General features: G+C 47.0%; 1 protein-coding gene across 10 annotated transcripts in view; it reads left to right on the forward strand.

Moving 5' to 3' along the window:
- Window positions 1–24,580, forward strand: part of LOC135911706 (uncharacterized) — a 288,230-nt gene that overhangs the window by 235,045 nt on the left and 28,605 nt on the right. For all 10 annotated transcript variants that reach the window (XR_011514481.1, XR_011514482.1, XR_011514483.1 and 7 more), the window contains 2 exons: window positions 5,866–5,992; window positions 11,041–11,224. The gene's annotated coding sequence lies outside the window, so the exon portion shown is untranslated. The remainder of the gene's footprint in view (window positions 1–5,865; window positions 5,993–11,040; window positions 11,225–24,580) is intronic.

A 24,580-nucleotide genomic window follows, 5' to 3' on the forward strand; every position in this document is an offset into this window, starting at 1 on the left:
TGCAAGTCTCTGTCCTTTCTGTAACACTTAAATCGATCTGAGATTGCTTCACCATCAGCAACTTAATTTGCTATCCACGATTCCGTACCGAGAATAATGGACGGCTTCACCATGTGGACTAGATTTGCAAATTCATCAACCTTATTCTTAATGCTTCGGCAGTTAATTACAAGAAAGGAAATAAGCGTTGCATTATGTGGACACCGTCACCCGACCGGTTCTACTACCTTTGTAGTATCGGTTTTGTCTCCTACTACCGGTAGCACTTCATTTTTATTATCATCAAACAAGTACTTCTGACCATGTATAATTAGAGTGTCGTACTTAAGACTGATCCCTTCGCCACTTTGTTCACGCGATTTCGCGAACTGCCATATATATTTTCTCTTTCTACGTACATCCTCAGAAAAGTCCTATGAAATACTGACATTATTTCCTTTTAATTTAGAAGCGCTTGTTAAAACGTTTCGCTTTTCAACGTAGGAAGCGAAAATCGCTATTAAAGGACGATTGCTACCAGGCTTGAATTTGACCAGCCTGTGAGTATTTGTGATTAACACTGATTGGATACCTAATTTTATTTACACACGTCAATTACACATTCTCCAGAGTCCTCACTTGACTCGCTGCGTTTTGTATCCTCTACACCGAAAAAAAAAGGCAATTTGCAACGCCTCCTCTCCAGATGGTCTACTTTCGCCGTAACTGAACCCAGCATCCGCTGATGTTCTGCAGATTGTTTCTTACATTGTTTAACTGCGCAGTTAATTTGGTCAATACTAGCAATTCTGGATTCTATAGACGCTATACGGGTGCTGACATCATTCATGGCGCGTTTACTTTCAACTTGGGTTCCATTGCACGTAACTTGGCCTTAAAGGGCAGCTGAACACTTTTAAAAAAAAGTGAACTTTCAGTGAATTATGGCATTTTTTCACCCCCTGAGTACGAAAATTATTGTGTAACGAGCCAGAAATTACCGCTACTCGCTTTATTTAGCAAAAACAAGCCGCAGCGCCTGTGGGAGACGCCATGCGTCTCTTGACGGGCTGTGATGGTGAAGACGATCGTGACGTCATCTTAGGTATCGGCGGGGTGCGTGATTCGAATAGAGCGCTCATGTGACCCCTGTATTGACGTCATCCTCGCGCCCCGTCTTTTGGCGCGCGAGGGTTGTGTGAGGCTTCACCGAAAATTTAAACGGCGATTGCAGCGCTGCTACGTGTACAATAGAGGAAATAACTTCAGGGGTTGAATTATACTGTGGCAGCCTTCGAAACCACGGTAACTCTTCCAGTTCTAAAACCTCGTCAGCTTCCCTTTAATGCTATCTTGACCATCTGGGAGCCTCTGCAGAGTTTCGGCAGTGGTCGGGCCAGGGTTAAGCTCAACGTCACCGCTTAAAAGTAGCAGCAACAGATAAAAGGAAATACAAATACGACGCAACAATCTGACGCACATACAATGAGCAATGACACACACATGAGCAATGCACATAAGCAATGACGCACATAATCTTTCAATTGCGAGTGATTTTTCTGGCAAGGAAATAACATTTGGGGTGGAACGGAAAATACAAAATGCGTGCGAAAGTAATGCATGTGCGGATTAGTAACCTGCAAAAGCAGCAAGAAAAACATGAGCGGAACCACTTCTGCCATGCTGGTTCCACGCCCCTCTGAATGGCTGTCAGATCCCGGTATTTGTAGACTGACAATAAGGCTATCACTGCACCAGTTGTTCCTTGATCGGCTGAAGTCAGCGGCTATGCTTGTCGATTCGTCGTCATGAGCAGCAGACGAACTTCCATTTACTGATCCATCAACGTACATGCCAGGCCAAAAGTGTGAACTCGTGGGTGACGTACAGGCTCGTGTGCGTCCGGCGAGGCAGCGCATCGAAGCGAAGCGGGGCAGGCGCACACGGACCTCGGGGAGGCGCTTCGTGTCGTCTGCTACAGCGCTGGAGCGCGCCGCTCTGACTTTGCTGTAAACTACACTTCACTAGACCCAGGTGACTGAGCGACCGAGGCGGCGTTGCGGGAAGGCGCACTTCACTAACTGGAGCATTTTCCAGCCGGTTCGGTCTACAGATCGTGAACAGACTGCTAAGTCAATATACATTACCAGAAACAAGCTTGTCACCACATAAATCACTTAGCATGTTTTTAGCCTGTACATGAAAAGGCGTCGCTCAAAGACTGCTTCAGAGCCGAGATGCCAAGTGCCTGCAAAAGCAGCAAGAACGATCGTTCTGACAAGTTGAAAATCAGTGTGTAAACTTTACAGCTAGGTGTTGCTGCTACTTACTTTGCCTTATTCTTTACGTGAATACTGTAAAAAACCTTCCTGTCATCTTTCTCGGTAGCTTTTGTGCGGAAATTTCGCATCTTTAAAGAAAGCCCGTTCTGGCGGCGTGCCTCGTAATTTGCTATTGATAAGACCTTGACCATTTCTAGTGTTATTGAGTGTGTAGTGCCGACATCTATTCGCGCATTAGGTGCCCCGAATACGTTTCTAAGATCCGTAAAAGCTAGCTTCTATTTATTGTAGGCTTATGAAGAGGGAATCGCGGCATGTGCAGATGCTCGGAATTTGTCTGCATCTTATTTTCTAGTGTTGTCATGAGAAAGCATGCACAAGGTATGCAGGTAGTGTATTTGCGAAGCCCTTTCCGTAGAGATTTCGTGTTGCACGATATAGTGTCAATTCTCGGTGGGCCTAACCTCTCGTTTTGCGAATCTCACGCATGTACGCGGTCTTGAGCGCGCGAAGGTACAATATATATTTTCGCTGAATTTGAACAGCACTTAACACTTGCGCGCAAAAATAAAAAGAGAAAAGTTTTCAGCGCTTATCGAGATGCCCCGAGTCGCGTATGATCCGCTCGTCGCATCTGCTTGTCCCTTGGCGTCCGAAAACTAGCGCTCCCGGGTAGCTAATCAGGAAGGTCAATCGCGCCGCCGTCTCAATACCGCTCTGAGCGTCGCACAAAGCACGCGACCTTGACAGCTCCCAGTGGTGTCTTCATCCTTTCTACAGCTTTGGACAGCTGTTATACTAGAGCTAATGAGGAGGAGGAAATGAGGGAGGGGGAAGTAACTGGACCCGTCGTTTTTCTGGGTACGCTGCGGGCTTAAGCGCTAGGGAGTTGGGAATTGTATGCCTCGTTTAACCTAGAGTGGTGCGTTCTTTGATCAGTCACACATGGTTTGAGCATTACGTGCTTGTAAGGAATTGACGGCTCTGCTGCCGCCGCACTCGCAATACAATTCTCGGGAAATGTATTAGTCGATAAAATTTGCAGCTCCACGTCACGTTTTGTCATCTTGATGAAAACGCAAAATTGCATTTTGTAAAGCTTCTGTTTCCCGGCACAAATTTCAAGGCACGTGCGCTCTCCACAGGCAATGAGGGAGTCAACATGGCGGATAATGGCGACCGTGCAGCCGGCATGCATGTCGAGAATAGCTCCCCTAGTCTACCTCCTGTCTTCCCCTTTTCCGCATTTATTCAATCAGCCTGGAAGCGCCGACTGTGAAGAAACGCTGAGTCCACCATGACGCCGCATTTAAAAGGAAAGTTATGAGCGTGGAGACGGACGGAAATCGGGCCGCATCACGGGCGTTCGAAGTTACCAAACTTGCGTGTGAGACTAGCGCAAACAGAAGGAGAATATTTTCGCCAACAAAGCACCAAGGAAGGGTTTCAGTGGACCGAAATAGAAGAACTCCTTGCGGAATATGTGCAAGAACATCGAGCGGCACAGCGGCCTGTGACGACCGATCTGCTCAAAGTACGGGCGATGCAGTTAGCCCTACAGAAAGCTAGGGCTCAACCGGAGTGACTTCAAAGCGAGCAGGTGCTGTCAAATTTTATGAAGAGAAAAGACTTTTCTCTTCGAAGGCGAACAAGGATATGCCAATAATTGCCAGAAGAATATGAAGAGAAATTTCAGTTTTCAGTGGTACGTTTTGAAGTTGCGCCATAGAAACGGCCACAACTGTTGAAAAAAAAGGTTGCGAAGCAAGTGCGCATTTTGCCTTCCGGCCACGAAAAAACTAGAATCACCGCAATGCTTTGTTGCACTTTGGATGGGCACGAGCAGCCCCCGTACCTCCAGACGGAAGGCTCTCCCGGAAGGAATCATGTTTTCGAGTGGCGCGATTTGTGCGTGCAAATAAAAAAGGTTGGATGAGCACGGACTTGGTCGCTGACTGGATTGATAACGTTTGGCGGAAGAGACCTGGCGGAAGTTTGGGTCTGCCTGGGATGCTTGTGCTCGACGCGTTCAGGTGCCACCTTGATAAGTGTATCAAGGACAAGCTGGCTGCATGCAACACCGAACTTGTCGCGATACCCGGTGGCATGACATCGCGGCTCCAGCCACTCGATGTTGGTTTGAACAAGCCAGTGAAAGATAGAATTCGGGCGCTCTACACCGAATGGCTTGTCAGCGGTTGCCACGAATTCACGCTCGCCAATAAAATAAAGCGTGCCTCGCTGCAGGACTTTACTGTATGGGCGAAAGATGCTTGGTGCACGATCCCATCTGCCATGGACGGCACCGTGGATGAAATGCTTTGGTCTGTTAATATCGATGAGAAGTTGTCTGATGGCGACGACGAGCGATATCTATTGCCCCACGCAACTTGTACCGGGGCACTAAGAATCTTAGTTGCAAGGTACGTTGTGTTAAGGTTAGTTGCAAGGTACGTTGTGTTTTTATTCGTCCCAACTTTAGTGCATTTGGAATAAAACTGTTTTTTTTAAATGAGAGAAAATAGTATTTCGATATGAAAGCACGACGTGTGCGCTATTGCACTTCCTTTTTTTTTTCTTGGGGGGGGGGGGGGGCACGGAAAACGGGTGCGAGTTACAATGGAGGGCGCATTAGAATCGAGTAAATGCGGTACTACGTGGCAGCTAGGTAGAGCATGCTACGTAGCATGATGCTGCTAAATCGGAGGCCACGCGCAGCAGCAGCAGCATTACATAAATATTGGGCATAGACCGGCCGTGCAAAGATGAAGTGATTTTACAGTCTTTATCAGATCGCAGACGCATATGTTTCATTTATTTCATGGAATCTTAACAATTAACGTACTGCTGAGAATGTTTTACTGCAATTGTGTGTTGCCAAGGGAGATTTTTCACCATTTTCGCTACGAGATTGTAAATTTCCTGCCACATACAGTGCATTAATGCTTTGCTCACAGAAGCCTCTTTTACAGATTGGATGCGTTTTCTTACTACGCATATTCAAAGGCATTTCAGAGCCTCTTTAAGCAGTCAGAAACGTTTAAGATTTAAAAATTTATTTGACGTAGATGGACGATCATGTATTGCGCTACTTGGCCTTTATTCACTGAGCCACTTCCTGGCCATGTGTGCATGGTTTCAGTTGCACATGTGACCATCATCTGCCAACTCTTACTTATTGCATTCAAATACTAGATTTGCAGGGCACCTTAAAAGCTGTCCGCATGAACTTGTAGCAGCTGGTCTAATCAAACGAAACCTAGGCACATGTGTAAAATAGGAATGCAAATTTCCATAGCAATGAAAGTATTGTCAGCAAACACTTTGGGCCCTTGACATGCTGGTTGCGTTCACTGGAATACCTGAAATGTAAATAACGTAGGAATGGCTCTCTGGTAATTAGAACTCATTGAATAGCGACGTCAATGCATGTGTTTACTTCTCTAAGACCAAGTGTGTGAACGCCGTTTTTGTCACGTACCATCTTTCTTGAAAAAGTGTATTAACAATGAGCCATGTACGCTAAGTTTCACTAAAACTGGCGTTTGCTTATGGCATGGGGACATTGGACAGCAAAAATAAAAAGTCCTCCTTTCCTTTACAGTTTGAAATGTCCGTACACCAGGGAGAGATGTCCGTGAGATTTGCAGACCGCATCAGAACAAGAGATGCACTCAGAAACTCTCAGCCTATTTCAGCTAATACAACTAATGTGACCTTGGAAAACACCAGTAAGACATTTACCCATTCTTCAAGTTGTGTGATGCTGGTGATGTGTGATGCTTGTGTGATGTGGTGGCACAGAATGTGGACAAAGTAAAGTGTCAGAAGTGCTACACAATGTAACCAATGAAATTAAAGGCACAAAATATATTTTTTTCTTATTGGTTTTTGCAAACGTGTGATGTAATGACACCAGTGTTAAAGTGAAAACCTATATATAGTAAGAGCGGTATTTTACGACCATGAAAAGGAGAAAAAAGTGTTATCTGCAGATATTGTCTCACGAACGCTCACAGCACGTAAACGATTGTTCTTTATTAAAGCCACTGTGCCTGCTCTTTCACCCTCACTTTTCAGAGACAGTATGCTGTTAGGTTACACAAAAAGAATGGTTCGTGCACATTTGCTGAGGTGGCCTCTAATAGAGTGTGTGTAGTAACTATTGAAGGAGAGGAAGAGAGAAGTGCAGTGCCGTAACTGTCTCTCAGAGGAGGACACCTCAACAGCGCTGCACAGGGAAAGGAGAGTGGGGAGAAAAAGATCAGGGAGAGAAGGAAAAGAAGGCGGGAGAAAATAACGAGAAGGTTGAAGAAGCAATGCAGGGCTTACAGCTGCGCTCTCGGCTGCGTGTCACAACAAAAGTCAAATAGGGCAGGAAGCAATTTCTTGACGATGGAAAGGTGGGCTGCCGGAAAGAGAAGTGCTCCCTCAGAGTCACAGGGCAGTCCCACACGACGGTATGACGCAAAGAGCGCAGTGCGCTCAACATCGAAGGCTGGGCAGCGGAGCAGAAGGTGCTCAAGCGTCTCCTTCTCGCCGCAATCCAAGCACACGGGGCTGCCTCTTCCGTGCAGTCTGTTCATTAGAGAGTATTAGTATTGGGGACGCAAGGCGTTGAAGCCCCAAGCGCTTGGGTGCGTTTGCGTACGCAAGCAGAAACGTGTTATAGGTTAGCGGCCCCAAACGCAAACCGCAATGAGGTCCCATGCGCTCGCAGCACCACCGTCTGATCGTTGCTGCGTTATCTTGTTATAAAATATGAAATGAAGCATATGAAGTAAAGTACATTAAACTCTTTTTATTAGAAGCAGTTAATAGAGAGGTTTACAGCGTCTGGTAATCGGGTAAACGCAGGCTGGGGCGTTGGGGCGGAGCCATGAACTAGAGCGGCCTGCATGGTGCTGCCACCTGGTGGCGCAAAGCTCAAACAGACAAAAACAGCTAATATTGCAGTAACCAAGTGCATTTTACTTTGCTGCGGGTGTAAATTTTTGGCAGCAACACAATTAGGCCAGTGCCGATAATTTACACCGGCAGCGAAGTAGAATAGACTTGGTTACAGCAATATTAGCTGCTTTTGTCGATTTGAGCTTTGCGCCGCCAGGTGGATGCACCAAGCAGGACGCTCCCGTTTATGGCTCCGCCCCAACACCCCAACTGTGTTTATCCGAATACCAGACACGCTGAACCTCTCTAATACACATAAAAACGACATCTGTCGACACTTGGCGAAAGATTTATTAGATTATCTACCCGCTAGCTACTCGTAAGTTCTCCTACACCGCAAGAGTCACGTGGGTAACGTGACCTCTTAGGGGCAGCAATGTTTTCGGCCACTCCAACAACCCAAGGACGCAAATAGACGTAGCGGTCTGCGCATGCGCAGTAACGTCGCCCCTAGTTCTTGCATACGCAAGCCGCTTGCGTCCCCAACACTAGGGAGTTTTAGTGTTGTTTTAATCGGATGATGATGGTGCTCTCCTCCCTTGTTGCCGATAGCACGGGAACGCTCGACTCGATGGCTCCCAGCAGGTCCGTGTCCGCGGGTAACCCGACCACCCCGTGCAGGAAGCCGGTGCTCTTGCCGCGCTCGGCTGGCAGTCGGGCAGTCACTGCGATTCCGTGCAGCTCAGTGACTGCTAGCAGCTCCTCCAGGCACTCCCGTGTGGTAGTATCGGCTGCCAGAATGTTGCATTTATGGTTAAAGCGAACCACTGCAACACCGGGCCGCGAAGAGAAAGTTGCAGCGAGTGAAAGGCGCGGTGCTCTTCGGAAGGTTCCACCGGGCGCCGAGGGACGGAAGAGCACCGTACCGACAACCGCAGGGTCAACCAGGAGTGCAGCAGTTTCCAAGGCTCGTGCACGCCGCAGGTCCCTCTTGGACTGCACCAGCGTGAAGTCGTACGTGGTGGACTCGCGGGCGGATGGTGTCCCTCTCTGTACTGCAGCTGTAGGCACGCTGGGTGTGACCAGGGTAACAGGTGGGCGCCGCGAGTCGTCCGTTGCCCCGGGAGACAAACGGGAAACATGGGCAGGCTCCTTCCTCTTCTTCTGCGTCTTCTTCCCCTTTGGCTTCGGCCGCGAAGCAGGCTGGCATGCTGGGTCCTTCAGAAACCGCGCCGCGGGGTTATCAGGGCCCTGATGTGGCAGTCTAGCAATGTGGGGGCGCGCCCTTGCTCGGAGGGGACGCGGAGGAGGCGGCCGTAGACTCGGCGGGATGTCGATAGGTGGCGCTCGCCCTTTTTGGAGGGCCTCCGTCAGGCGGAGAGGAGGTGGCGGCTGTTTCGCAGGAGTGTGGTGAAATGGCGCTGCCGTGGTCCGGTGGCTGCACGTGGCAGCTGGTTGCCGTGTGCTAGCTGCTCCTGGCTGGGGGGAGAGCTCGACGGCTGCTTCCGTCGCCGGTTGGCTCCTCGTCCTCGCTCTCCGTCTCGCGGGCACGTTTCCGGGAGCTGAATATATCCATGTCCTCGTCGTCGGAGGGGGGGAGCGGGACCGAAGCATGGGGCTCCTGTACTGGGGGCCGTCCTGGAGAGGCTTCGAAGCGGTAGTAGGCAGGGGGGGATCCACAGGGAGATCGATGGTGGTGGCCCGTTGACTGAGCCACTGGCCCAGCATACGAGTGGCACGAAGTTCCAGGTCCTCCCTTGCACGGAGTTCGTCGAGGGATGCGGGGCCGAGTGTCACCAGGCTCAAGCTGGCATGGCGACAGTGGCGAACGCGTGGCGGGCGCTCTCCGGGCGAAGCGAAAACCATCTTGGCCCAAGACATCAGAACGGCACGGAGCCTATCATATCTTCCGCGAAAAACGGCCTCTAATAGTGCTGTCTAGCAGTTTCGTTGTTCTCTAATGGATACATAAGTACCAAGAATGTGGACGTAGACACAGCCACCACCATGGCACATTTGGTAGTGCAACACACGCGTAATGCTGACGTTGTGGGCACAGCTCCCTCCAATGTCAACTGTTGCTGCGGCGAGCGTACGAGCAAACGAACGAGCAACAACCAAGCGAACGAGCAAGGCGAAAGATAAAAGCGAACATGGGTCGGAACGGGGTATGTAAGATGCGTGGAAAGAAACGGAGAGGAGGGTTCAGTGGTACCATGAGGCGGAAAGCGGAGGAGGTATTGCGAAAGCGTGAGAAAAGCATAGTGCGGCGACGATGGCTACCAGGTGGCGCCACAGCGCGCGTCGTCTGGTAGATATGCTGCCGGGGGCTGCTGTGAATCGCGCCCACGCCTCACCCACGCGCCGACTCTCGCGATCTCCAGGTTAGCGAGGCAGTCGCGCCACACTTCGCTTCGATTCCAACGTGCTGCACGAGAAAGATTGTCCGCACCACCCAGTAAACCATGAAGTGAAAACAGGTATACAGCGGCGCTCAAATTTCGCCTTGGGGAGTACCGTAATTGTCGGTGAATTTCTACAGTGAAACCCCATAAGTCTATTTCCCAATGGGTCTGTCGTTGCCATAGACAAACAGTGCAAGGGCACACGTATCGTGCGCCGTTGGGTTTCTTTCTGCACCAACAGATAGCGCTCGCCTCCGCGCTACCGCGGCGCCGGCCAGGTAGATGAAAAAACAGTTAGTGACGTTTCACTTCGCGAACGCATGCGATGCGAAATCGCGTGGGTCTATAGCCCGCACGAAACTTGGCCCTCGGTGCGCCTAGGCGCCGGCACTGACCACGTCGCACATCCCATTGAAGACGGGGTGCGCGCAGCCGTACCATTTACGCACCAGCCGACGCAGTAAAACGCCTCCCCCCCCCCTCCCACTCAATGGAAACACGGCGTGCTTCCCCCTGTTGTCCTCCCTTGCACACGCGATATTGAGCCACAATCGTCGGCTCAACGTCACACGCTTTCACTCGCACACACAGCATACGGCACGCGACGACGATGTTATCAGGAGACGAACTCGGTACGTCCGTATCGTAAACAAAACCTGCAGCAACAGGCAGATGAGGTCACGGGCAACCAAGCGCACCTCCGCCGCACGCGATTATCTTCACCTCCAGCCGCCTTCCACCTCTGCCTCCTTGACGGCTTCGAGCAGGTATTCGCGCATTGTGTTAGCTTGTCAGTTGCACTTCCGCGTAAAAGGACCAGAAAGCTCGCCTTCACGCATAGCGTTCACCGCAAGCGTTTCCCGGTGAAAAGTACGATTTCATAAGCTGCAGTTTCTGGGTAGAGGCAACTGTAGCATACAAAGCAGGGACTCATGTAAGTGCCCTTTGGTATGTAAAAGAATGACCCGCCTACCAAATGGGTTGGGTTGTGACAGTGCTATGCGAAGGGTGTGTGTAATGAGGACTCCTGAAGAATATCGGGCACACGAGGCGCGGCCAGAGTGTGGTTAAGTGCAATTCACGTCTCGCTGGTCCACATGTTGTAGGTGCAGGAAGTAACGTCGCAAGTCAAATCGCAGGCTATTGAAATGGCATAGGCTAATAATTATGCAACTTGCATGTGAATGTCGCAGTGTGAATCATTTCAAGCTACGTCGCAATAAATTGTACCAGTTGTCGTTTGCAGCTTTGCAGATCAAACAGCTTCACAGGGTGGATTGGAGACCATTTAATTTTGTCCACTTTCATTTCTCTATAGTTTATATAATCTTTACAATACAGCTGTCTACCGCAAAAAAGATTTTATCTTGTCAAAAGAGTTTATTTCACACTGAAAAGCTGTGTCCATTCAAGCTGTTTCTCCTTCTGTTCTTAGAAACGTTTTTACAGCCAAAGTAAATAACAAATATTTCTTGCCTTTTCAGACATCCAAGCGGACACGGTCACCGTAAACGTAACAGTTAACACGCCGCCAGAAACCGCTACACCGACTTCCACGCTGGTGGCCACCTTCGGGCCCCAGGTAGCCGAACATGCTGGAAGATTCATGACCTGGCTGGTCAACTTAATGCGGTCTTCTCGCAACCCTGAGGGGCAGCAATGAATAGGGTAATGAAGTCTTTCTTACATTCACCGGTGCAAAGTGCATAACAATTATGTTTAAATGTTTGATTAATGCAGTTGCAATTTGTCCTCGCTGCATAGATATTTTTTGGGATACTCAGCTTCAATTATCTATCGCATCGCTCTAACGTGTGGAAAGGGTTATTTTTATTTTATTTAGCAATACTGTAAGCCTTTTTACAGGCTCATACAGGAGTGGGTCACAACTGAAGCAACAAAACACTGTTGGTCAAAACAGAAGATAGCAATGAAATGCGCTAATTATTACAATTCAAAGATATAACTTGCAAACAAAACGACAGACCAAAGAAAACAGTGCAAGGCAGATAATACAGGGAAAGGGTAAGAGCTATGAACAATTAAGATGTGGTGGAAAACGGCCAAAACACAGTTGCGCAACGGAACGTTGTAGCGTTCGCTGTAGCGTTTAACGTTGTTCCTTTGCTCTCAGGAACGCAGGGAGTCTAAAAGCAGTGAAGAAGAAACCGGGAATAGGCAAGAAGCAGATGTATGCGTTAAGAAACAAAGCCGGCAATATCATTGTTAGTATGGATAATATAGTTCAAGTGGCTGAGGAGTTCTATAGAGATTTATACAGTACCAGTGACGCCCACGACTATTATGCAAGAGGGAATAGTCTTTAGGGATTTGACATCCCCTAAGTAACGCCGAAAGAAATGAAGAAAGCCTTGGGAGCTATCCAAAGGGGGGAAGGCAGCTAGGGAGGATCAGGTAACCGCAGATTTGTTGAAGGTGTGTGGGCAGATTGTTCCAGAAGAACTGGCCACCCTGTAGACGCAATGCCTGATTACCTAGAGCGTACCGAAATCTTTCAAGAACGCCAACATAAACCTAATCCATAAGAAAGGCGACGCCAAAGACTTGAATAGTTATGGACCGATCAGCTTACTGTCCATTGCCTACAAAGTATTTACTAAGGTAATCGCAAATAGAATTAGGAATACTTTTGACTTCTGTCAGCCAAAGGACCAGGCAGAATTCCGCAAAGGCTACTCAACAATAGACCACATTCACACTATCAATCAGGTGATAGAGAAATGTGGGGAAACGTAACCAACCCTTATACAAAGCTTTCATTCATTACGAGAAAGCGTTTGATCAGTCGGAACCTCAGAAGTCATGGAGGCATTACGGAATCGGGGTGTAGACGACCCATATGTAAAAATACTGAACGATGTATAGAGACGGTCCACAGCCACCGTAGTGCTCAATAAAAAAGCTACAAAATCCCAATAAATGGAGGAGTCAGGTAGGGAGATACGATCTCTCCAATCCTGAAACGGTTCGGAAAAGTTTTTCGCACCACAATTTAAGGGAAGCGTTACATATTAATGCAGCTACAAGCTATTACAAGTTACCCTCCTCCCTAGCCATGCTTTTCCTCCTCAACTCGTTCGCCGAGCGGACCCGCCGTGGTTGCTCAGTGGCTATGGTGTTAGGCTGCTGAGCACGAGGTCGCGGGATCGAATCCCGGCCACGGCGGCCGCATTTCGATGGGGGCGAAATGCGAAAAGACCCGTGTACTTAGATTTAGGTGCACGTTAAAGAACCCCAGGTGGTCAAAATTTCCGGAGTCCCCCACTACGGCGTGCCTCATAATCAGAAAGTGGTTTTGGCACGTAAAACCCCATATATTATTATTATTATTCGTTCGCCGAGCGATCGGGGCTAAGCTCCGCCTCACTGGTTCTGCGTCATGATGCGACGTCACTTCGTCCACTTCCGGTTGTTCTGGAGCGCGCACCCGCCTGCGCAAAACCTCTCCGCTAGCCGCTTGGCCGTCGATCCCAAGCGAGAGCTATCGATGCAGCGTGCGTTGCGAGACCTGATCGGTCTGCACGGTCCAGCGCAGAGCTTAACCAGCGGCCAAATAGAGAGCTAATATTTCTCTAACCAAGTGGAAAACATTTTAAACATCTACACAAAGAACTCGAATTAGCCTAGACCTGAGAAGGGAACCGAAGAAACTGGCACATAAGAAGCCGATCAATGAGTTAGCGGTAAGAGGGAAAATAGAGGAATTCCAGATCAAGCTTCAGAACAGGTATTCGACTTTAGCTCAGGAACAGGACCTTAGTGTTGAAGCAATGAACGACAATCTTGTGGACATCATTAAGGAGTGTGCAATGGAAGTCGGTGGTAACTCCGTTAGGCAGGATACCAGTAAACTATCGCAGGAGACGAAAGATCTGATCAAGAAACGCCAATGTATGAAAGCCTCTAACCCTACAGCTAGAATAAAACTGGCAGAACTTTCGAAGTTAATCAACAAGCGTAAGACAGCTGACATAAGGAAGTATAATATGGATAGAATTGAACACGCTCTCAGGAACGGAGGAAGCCTAAAAACAGTGAAGAAGAAATAGAAATTGGCAAGAATCAGATGTATGCGTTAAGAAACAAAGCCGGCAATATCACTACTAATATGGATGAGATAGTACAAGTGGCTGAGGAGTTCTATAGATATTTATACCGTACCAGTGGCACCCAGGACCGTAATGGAAGAGAAAATAGTCTAGAGGAATTCGAAATCCCACAGGTAACGCCGGAAGAAGTAAAGAAAGCCTTGGGAGATATGCAAACGGGGAAGGCAGCTGGGGAGGATCAGGTAACAGCAGATTTATTGAAAGATGGTGGGCAGATTTTTCTAGAGAAACTGGCCACCCTGTATACGCAATGCCTCATAACGTCGAGCGCACCGGAATCTTGGAAAAACGCTAACATAATCCTAATCCATAAGAAAGGGGACGCCAAAGATTTGAAAAATTATAGACCGATCAGCTTACTGTCCGTTGCCTACATACTATTTACTAAGGTAATCGCAAATAGAATCAGGAACACCTTAGACTTCTGTCAAGCAAAGGACCAGGCAGGATTTCGTAAAGGCTACTCAACAATAGATCATATTCACACTATTAATCAGGTGATAGAGAAATGTGCGGAATATAACCAGCCCTTATATATAGCTTTCATTGATTACGAGAAAGCATTTGATTCTATCGAAACCTCAGCAGTCATGGAGGCATTACGGAATCAGGGTGTAGACGACCCGTATGTAAAATACTGAAAAATATCTATAGCGGCTCCACAGCCACCGTAGTCCTCCACAAAGAAAGCAACAAAATCCCAATAAAGAAAGGCGTCAGGCAGGGAGATACGATCTCTCTAATGCTATTCACAGCGTGTTTACAGGAGGTATTCAGAGACCTGGATTGGGAAGAAATGGGGATAAAAGTTAATGGAGAATACCTTAGTAACTTGCGATTCGGTGATGATATTGCCTTGCTTAGTAACTCAGGGGACCAACTGCAATGCATGCTCACTGACCTGGAGAAGCAAAGCAGAAGAGTGGGTCTAAAAATTAATCTGCAGAAAACTAAAGTAATGTTTAACAGTCTTGGAAGAGAACAGCAGTTTACAATAGGCCGCGAGGCACTGGAAGTCGTCAGGGAATACATCCACTTAGGGCAGGTAGTGACTGCTGATCCGGATCATGAGACAGAAATAATCAGAAGAATAAGAATGGGCTGCGGTGCGTTTGGCAGGCATTCTCAGATCATGAACAGCAGGTTGCCATTATCCCTCAAGAGAAAAGTGTATAATAGCTGTGTCTTACCAGTACTCACCTACGGGGCAGAAACCTGGAGGCTTACGAAAAGGGTTCTACTCAAATTGAGGACGACGCAACGAGCTATGGAAAGAAGAATGATAGGTGTAACGTTAAGGGATAAGAAAAGAGCAGATTGGGTGAGGGAACAAACGCGAGTTAATGGCATCTTAGTTGAAATCAAGAAAAAGAAATGGGCATGGGCAGGACACGTAATGAGGAGGGAAGATAACCGATGGTCATTAAGGGTTACGGACTGGATTCCAAGGGAAGGGAAGCGTAGCAGGGGGCGGCAGAAAGTTAGGTGGGCGGATGAGATTAACAAATTTGCAGGGACGGCATGGCCACGATTAGTACATGACCGAGGTTGTTGGAGAAATATGGGAGAGGCCTTTGCCCTGCAGTGGGCGTAACCAGGCTGATGATGATGATCATGATGACGCAAAGAACGTGTTGATGATTACACTCCTGCGAAAAATTTATACCACCAGCAAAGAAGAATACGTTTTGTTACTGCTACTGTGTGTGGTCGAGCTCTATGCCACCACGTGGCTGTATGCACCGCGCAGACCATTCACATTTGCGATTCTGTTCACCCGTTAAACTGCACAGTCAAGCGGCCAGGCCCTGTCCCCTTGCGCTTGCCCTAATACCGGACTTGCGAAACGCTATTGCGTTAGTAATCTTCCGGTGTAAAGTGACAGCCGCAATCGCGCAAATCCTGGCGCCGATCGGATAGCAGCAGTCCGATGCGCTGGAGCCACTCCACTCGTGTTCTGGCTTACAGAGGGACACGATGTCGCAGCTCGACATATTGCCAGTCGCTACGCTTGCAGTGCACAACGCAACAAAGTGGAATTATAGCGCTCGCGAAAAGGCATACCGACACTGACGGCGGAGATCTCGTCAAAGACGGAGCACGTTGTAACACAAGCAGACCACACTTGCTGTGTGCCGGAAGTGCTTAAGTGTACTGAAAAATTGTTCTTGTGAATTCTTTTTATGTAGTTTATTTTTATAAAAACAAGTGAACTAACATTCCAACTATTAAGAACATCATTTCTTTACCATAAAGTTGAAAAAATTATCGATCATGCGCCCCGGTCAGCCAATCGGATAGCTCGCCCCACTGAGGTAATATGGGTGATTTCCGTCATATGGGTAGGGGTGGCTTAAAATTCCGCCGAGCAGTGTGATCCAATGGGCAGCGATGTGCATTTTAACGTGACAGCGTTAAGGAGCCCGTGTCGCAGAAAAGCCGGTGTCGTCGGCGTTGGTGTCGGTGTCAGCGGCGTTGGCCGTGAGCGATAAATCCCAGCAGGCACTTCATGAATAAAAAGCAACTTGCAAGATGGGCTGGGTGGAATCGAACCAGGGTCTCCGGAGTGTGAGACGGAGGCGCTACCACTGAGCCACGAGTTCGATGCTTCAAAGCAATACAAACGCGCTTCCAGTGAATGCGGTGTTGCCTTAGAAACGAGCTGTTTCTAAGGCTCAGGCGTGCGTCGCTTGCTCAGGCGCTTATTTCGTTGCCGCGCCGAACGCTGCGCTGCTCGACGCTCACCGTGTCCGATGCGGCGCGCGTAGTCGCTGCGCCATAGCCCATTGTCTTACATCCCTTGGCGGGTCGACGGGAACGCTGTCGCGTTCCACTCTTGAAGGCGAAGCTTAAGCGTCCTCCAGTTTTACGCTTTACGTCGAGCACTTAGATGTGTCAATTAATTAGCAGAAGCACCTACTCTGACGGCTCTGTACGTTTGTAGAAAATCGTCAAAATCGATTCAGGGTCCCTTTAACTCTTATCCCCAATTCTTCCCAATCCAGATCTCTGAATACTTCCTCTAAACACGCTGTGAATAGCATTGGAGAGATCGTATCTGCCTGCCTTACGCCCTTCTTTATTAGGATTTGGTTGCTTTCTTTATGGAGGAGTACGGTGGCTGTGGAGCCGCTAAAGATATGTTTCAGTATTTTTCCATACGGCTCGTCTACACCCTGATTCGGTATTCTTCCATGACTGCTGAGGTTTCGATTGAATCAAACGCATTCTCGAAATCAAAGAAAGCTATACATAAGCGTTGGTTGTATTCCGCGCATTTCGCTATCACCTGATTGATATTGTGAATATGATCTATTGTTGAGTAGCCTTTACGGAATCCAGCCTGGTCCATTGGTTGATGGAAGTCTAAGGTTTTGCTGGTTCTATTTGCAATTACCTTATAGTCAGGGGCGTAGCCAGGGGGGGGGGCTGATGGGGCTTCAGCCCCCCCCCCGAAATTTTTTCGTGCTGTCCATGCACCGCCGACCAAAGCGACCCCCGGCGCCGGAAATCACTCTGGATTTTGTCTAGAATGTGTTTTTGACGCTCGAAAAGACACTTAACCGCGAAGATTGCAAACTCGGGCTGGATTTAGTGGCAACGCCCATACACCGGGAGTCACATAACGCCAAGCAGTCCCATCCGAGCACAAAGTTTCGAGGGCGCTTTGATGGTGAGCGGGCTCGCCGCGGCATCTCGCTGAGGCCACGGAACCTATGGAGCGCATGGATATCAATTGCGAAACTTTATGGGTATAAATCTCATAAGCTCTTGATGTGCAAGGTGCATTGACATTTCCATAGTTGTGCTTTAGATTTTCAATTGCGGAACTTTGTGGGCTTAATGTTGTTATAAACATTTGACGCCAAAGATCTGTTGACTTTTCTAAAGTCTTACATCGGAACATACAAAGAGACAAGCCAAATCGACACACTAACAGACGAGTTGACAAAGCAGGCAGCGAGGTCCAATAAGACGAAGCGTTGGGGTGGTTCATTTGTGCCGTCATGTCACATAAAAAAATATCAAAATTTTTTAAAACCTACGCCAGGACATCCATGTCAAGGCCCTAAAGCCAGCCAAAGTAACTACGTTCTTATTTATTTTTTCTACTTTGACTTTTATTCGCGAGGATATATTGAGCCTCTTCAATTTTTTTTTTTGTTCTCGCTACCCTACCCCCGCGCTGCCAGAGCCAGCCAGAGCGCAAACGTTTTTCTCGTATGGCCCCGACCACCGTGCAGTGCACTTCGGTGCGCGTTCGGTTTGCTCTGGCCGAGTGGATTTTCACCGGACAGGGTTTTGGACGCTTTCTGACTAGCAGACGAGAAAAAAAAACAATGGTCGCTCGCCGCCATCACTGTTGGGACTCGGAGGATTGCACCGCATTCCTTGAGCGGAACCTTTCCGGAAAGTCTTGTTTCGCCGCTGTAGGATACTGAGCAGTATGCGTATGGTTCTCAGTTGACCAAGCGTCTCATGTTTTCTTCGGTATTTCTTCCCTAGCCCCATTAGGTGCCCGAAGTAGGCATTAGATTCTGGCCAACATACTTTCCTATGCGTTTTTTTTTTTCATTTTGGTGCCTCCGCCTCACAGAAAAAAAATACATTGTTGCGGCGCAGCGAATTGTCGCATGGTGAAAGTTCGATTTTGATACTTCTTTTGCGGAAAGTAATGGGCGACGGGACGCTTCAGTTGCCGGATACGTTTATTATATTATTGCGAAAGCAATTATATGGACACTCCAGGCGCATTCCTGCCATCGCCCTCATGTTTCGTGTAAAGTCCAAGGGTGATAATATCGTGACCACACGCTGCATGTTGTATGTGCGAGTGAAAACGTAGGAGGGGAGGTGGAATGGGTGAGCCGACGACGGTGGCTCAGTCTTGTGTGCGCAAAAGAGAAAAGCGGGGAGCAAGCGCGCCGCCTTCCGTCGCGTGCAATACATCGGGGGGAGTGGATGGAATGGGGGCGGAATCTAGGATTCTGTGAATCTATGATTGCGCAACATGTTTATTTGCCTTGTTTGACGCATTATATACAGTTACTTCTTCTTACATACATAGCATCATTGGAGACTTATACGTATACCTAAATACCTTGTTGCGAGGTTTTGTGTATACATGCAGTGAACTTTGTTTCCAGTGACACTTTTTTGTCCTTTATCAAGCCGTATTTTCACATTTGCATATCCCATTGTATCTTTGCATTTCTAATGTACGAGGGCGAGTCAAATGAAAGTGAGCCTACCCTAACCGGGCAATAATGGTTCGGTTCATTATCTGCGAGGCATGCGCGCAGGAGAACGGCATGCCTCATTTACAAAAGTGACACGCAGGTGTGAAGATAAATGTTCTTTAATGCTCTCATACACTGGGTTGAATATAATTGCGTCACATAATGGACACTTCAAAAGTTGAACATCTCGGTGTCGCGAAGTTTTTGACAGCTGAAGGTGTTTCCAAAACAGAAATTAATCACCATATGACTGCCGTGTACGTTGAACACTGCATTTCATTGACCACTGTGAAGCGTTGGAGCAAACGGTTCAAAGGACGTTGCAAAGACATTGCAAGACCGGGACAAAACCATCGTGCAGTCACCCCCCACACAATTTCAAAGGTTCATGACCTGCTGAAACAAGAACGGAGGATAAGCATCGATGAACTGGCAGACCGTCTGAACATCAGTCACGGTTCGGTTCACGCCATAATTCATGAGCTTCTCGGTTATCGGCTCTTTGGTGCGCAATGGATCCAAGATTTTTATCCATCGCGAGAAGACGGAGAAGTTTCGCGCTGCCTTGACTCATCTGATCGGGTATCACAATGAGCATGACGACTTCTTGTTTGCAACTGTGATCGGGGACGAACCTTGGTGCCACTACTACGAGCCTGAAACATGACGGCAAAGCTTACAGTGGAAACATTCGAATTTACCACGCCCAAAGAACGTAAAGGCCATCATTTCCGCTGGAAAGGTGTTGACTTTTTTTTCGATCGACAGGGTCCATTACTGATAGAATTTGCTAAATCTTGAGAGGCTATCAATTGTTTCCGATATTGTGAAACGCCAGAGCGGCAGCGTGTCGCAATCAAGAACGAACAACGTGGAAAATTGACGAATGAGGTCATCTTGTTCCACGACAATGCCTGTCCCCACGTCGCTTATGTGGTTAATACAAAACTGGCAAAGTTCAAGTGGGAAATGCTGCAACATCCGCCATACAGCTCAGACCTGTCACCTTGCGACTTCTACATTTTGGGGCCACCGAAAAAAGAGCTCCAGGGAACCAGATACAGACTTTTTGAAGCAGCAACCCAAGGAGTTTTATAAAACGGGAATCACGCAACTCGTTAGTCAATAGGACAAATGTCTAAATTCTCATGAAGACTACTTTTAAATAAAGTACCCCGTCGTTGGCTCATTCATTTGACTTGCCCTCATATATCTTGCAGAACTCCTGCTTTTTATACGTGCTCTCTGTCGCGACTATAACTTCGGTGCAATTACTCACGATACACGACAAGGGACAGCTACTCCTGCGTAATACATTGGAACAAACGACAGCGTCATTGAGATTTTTCACTGGCCATTGCATATACACAAGAATGTAAGCACGGTTCTTGAATGACAAAGTTTCATTAACATATTTGTCCTCAACTTGTTCAGTTCATTGCCTTTTAATTTTTTGTATCAGCGGCATGCACTGCTTTCCTGGTTTCGAACTGATATAGTTCTAAAGTTCATGTGATATTTTCTTTACTTAATAAATAGACAAAAAACATGGAAGCATTGATGTCAGTTATGTTGGGCACAATTTTTGGCACATACGAGTATAATATTTTATGAAAAAATACATATTTTACTTGTATTTACAGTGCGTAGCTTTCAAGAATTCATTTGCAGCATCTTTGGCAATGAGAATGCAGTTATTATTCATGTATTTGATCCCTCGATAAAGTGTTTAAGAGGAAGCTTTAGCTCGAGCCCAATCCAACGCGGCCTATTCAAATACTTGTAAAACGCAGAAACGCTTTTCTGAGATAATCCTGCTAATCGCTTATATTGAAATTAGTTGCACTTGAGAGAGAAAGTTAAATCCTAGCGCCTGTTGGAAACAGAACTTCAATTTATGGCCTGAATTTTGCTTAAAATATTTTGGAAAATTCGAAAGTTTGAAAAAATAGAAGCACGACGTTTACAAACTAATAGCTACGCATGGAGAACAGATATTGTAGTTCTGTAAACGGCATTTATTATAACAGTCAAAGCGGACAAGTTTGCTGTGTCAATCTGTATCTTACGTGAATTGGTTACGTTGTGTACAAGGGTTCTACAAAAGCCGTATTTCCTCAATACTAAATTTTTTTGAGATTCATGTGTAACATATCTATTCTGTCCGCTGTAGATGTACTATTAGATGCAATTCATAGAATTGTGATATCATTTTTCATTGTTGAGTCACGGAGTTCTAAACTTGATAGTTTCGTTTTGTGAAAATTTTCAATTTTGGCCAATTTTTAATAAACAATTGACCACCTAAATGAAAAATTCGAAGCCAGTAGTCACTAGAATTCAACTTTTTCTTTTAAATGCAACAAAGCTCCTCAAATTTGGTGAAGTGGTTGCAGGGAAAAACGAATTTCCCTTCTACATGTACTTAAATAGGAGCACCCGAGCTAAAGCTTACTCTTAAGGAGGAGGCTGAGCTGCAACGTGCAGCTATATATATATATATATATATATATATTGGGCCAGTGGCGTAGCCCCCCCCGAACAAAATTTCTGGCTACGCCACTGCTTATAGTAAATACTTTGTAGGCAACGGACAGTAAGCTAATCGGTCTATAACTTTTGAAGTCTTGGGCGTCCCTTTTCTTATGGATTAGGATTATGTTAGCGTTCTTCCAAGATTCCGGTAAGGTTGAAGTCATGAGGCATTGTGTAAACAGGGTGGCCAGTTTTTCTAGAACAATCTGCTTGCCATCCTTCAACAATTCTGCGGTTACCTGATCCTCCCCAGCTGCCTTCCCCCTTTGCATTGCTCGCAAGGCTTTCATTACTTCTTCCGGCGTTACTTTTGGGATTTCAGATTCCTCTAGACTATTTTCTCTTCCATTATCGCCGTGGGTGCCACTGGTACTGTATAAATCTTTATAGAACACCTCCGCCACTTGAATTATCTAATCCATATTATAGTAATGATATTGCCGGCTTTGTCTCTTAACGCATACATCTGATTCTTGCCTATTCCTAGTTTCTTCACTGCTTTTAGGTCCCCCCCGTTCCTGAGAGCATATTCAGTTCTATCCATATTATACTTCCTTATGTCAGCTGTCTTACGCTTGTTGATGAACTTCGAAAGTTCTGCCAGTTCTATTCTAGCTGTAGGGTCAGAGGCTTTCATACATTGGCGGTTCTTGATCAGATCTTTCGTTTCCTGCGATAGCTTTCTGGCATGCTGTCTAACTGAGTTACCACCGACTTCTATCGCACATTCCTTAATGATGTCCATAAGATTGTCGTTCATATCTTCAACACTAAGGTCCTCTTCCTGGGTTAACGCCGAATACCTGTTCTGTAGCTTGATCCGGAATTCCTGTATTTTCCTTCTTACCGCTAACTCATTGGTCGGCTTTTTATGTACCAGTTTCTTTGGTTCCCTCCTTACGTCTAGGCTAATTCGAGTTCTTACCATTCTATGGTCACTGCAGCGCACCTTGCCGAGCACGTCCACATCTTGTGTGATGCCAGGGTTAGCACAGAGTATAAAGTGTATTTCATTTCTAGTCACACCATTCGGGCTCTTCCACGTCCACTTTCGGGTATGCCACTTGCGGAAGACGCTATTCATTATCCACATAATAATATGTTCTGCAAACTCTATTATTAACTCTCCCCTGCTATTCCTAGAGCCTATGCTATATTCCCCCACTGACGTTTCTCCAGCCTGCTTCTTGCCTGCCCTGGCATTGAAGTCACCCATCAGTATAGTGTATTTTGTTTTGACTTTGCCCATCGCCGATTCCATGTCGTCATAGAAGCTTTCCACTTCCTGGTCATCATGACTGGATTTAGGGACGTAGACCTAGCTGTACGACCTTCCATTTGTACCGCTTATTAAATTTCACAACAGGACCTGCCACCCTCTCATTAAGCTATAGAATTCCTGTATGTTACCAGCTATATCCTTATTAATCAGGAATCCGACTTCTAGTTTCGTCTCTCCGCTAAGCCCCGGTAGCACAGGACGTGCCCGCTTTTCAGCACTGTATATGCTTCTGTCGTCCTCCTAACTTCACTCAGCCCTATTGTATCCCATTTACTGCCCTCCCATTCCTCCAATAGCACTGCTAGACTCGTCTCACTAGATAACGTTCTAGCATTAAACATTGCCTGGTTCAGATTCCAATGGCGGCCTGTCCGCGGTCTGTCACGCGTCACACACGCACAAAAATGTGCGCACGCAGGCACATGGAACTGCACTCCCAAACAAATGCACGTGTGCTCGCACACGTACACACGCACTCGTGCGCACGCAGATTCAAATACGGAGATACAAACACGCGCGCACACGCAAATGCAAGTTCACACGCACGCACGCTCAAAGCATGTACAAGCATATACACTCCCTCCCCTTCCCTGCTGCCGCGCAAAAACATGCGCTTGCAGACAGACTGAATGACACTCGTTCTGCAATCAGCGTTCAAGCTCCATCTGTAATAAATGGCTTTACGGTTTAAATTTGGCTCTTCTTCAAGTCAGTGTGGCCTCTCTGCCAATAGGGTGCAAAACCATTTGCTCCTATCGTGTGACATAACTGCCCTTCCCCGCGTGAAACAATGCTTTAACGCACCGCCCATGTACCGACTAAGTGCCATAAATGCATATGTTGTTACAAACGACCACCTATTGGCGCAGACAGTCGGAGCTTGTTGATACTCGGCTATTATATAGAAATGAAATTGTTTAAAATTTTACCCACTCGGTTACGCATGTGCATTGCCGGGAAGTTCCACAGTATGGTGAAGATGAAATGTTCGGAATTCCTGAGCATGTCCATGCTACAAGGCACGATAGTACCTTTTTTAACGCAACACAGACATGCGCATGCTTGTTATTATGTTGTCCAAGGAATTAAATCTGATTAGAAAAGCGATGACTTAACAAATAAGCAACCCATTAGTACGTTTTAGGAAGCAGAAATAGACAATATATTATTTGAAGAGCACTTCAGAAAAAAGCAAAACTGAAACCAGATCTTGAGTTTTGTGTTACGGCCATCTGGTGGAAGACTGTCCAACTGAGAAGAGAATACAGTTGCTTTTAATATTAGCTGAAACATAGTGTTCGTGGTAAAAAAGGGCACCCAAGGACTGCACAGCGGCGCCGACATGCAGAAAATTCAAGAGCTAAACACTTTCCAATTACTGGTATTTAACAAACCAGCATTTCGTGGTTCAGTGTAGCCGTGTAGTTCAGGGGCCAGTTACACCATGGGTACTGTGTCGGAGATGATATTTCATGTCAGCATTAATTGTCACAAAATCACAGCATTTTTTCTTTAGATTTTAGCATTAGACAGCCAAAATACATGCAGCGAAACCATCATCCTACTATTTCAGTACTTTTCGTTCCAACGCACATGTCCGCACTGATACGTATGTTACAAAGTACTGAAAATGTTTCCAATTCTTTCCCCCAGGCAGCTGTTTTTATTCCTGATGATGGCACGAAACCGAGCCTGATGCCACCAGCGCTCAGAAATCTAAGCAGGAGCGTGGATCTTCTCGCACACCCTGTGTGATGTACCGTAGCACTGAGAATAGTCCATTGTGAAGAGCAGAAGTGCATGGTTGGGCACATGTGCTTAACTAAGAGGAAGCTTT

The sequence above is a fragment of the Dermacentor albipictus genome, chromosome 5, assembly GCF_038994185.2.
Source record: "Dermacentor albipictus isolate Rhodes 1998 colony chromosome 5, USDA_Dalb.pri_finalv2, whole genome shotgun sequence".
NCBI lineage: Eukaryota > Metazoa > Arthropoda > Arachnida > Ixodida > Ixodidae > Dermacentor > Dermacentor albipictus.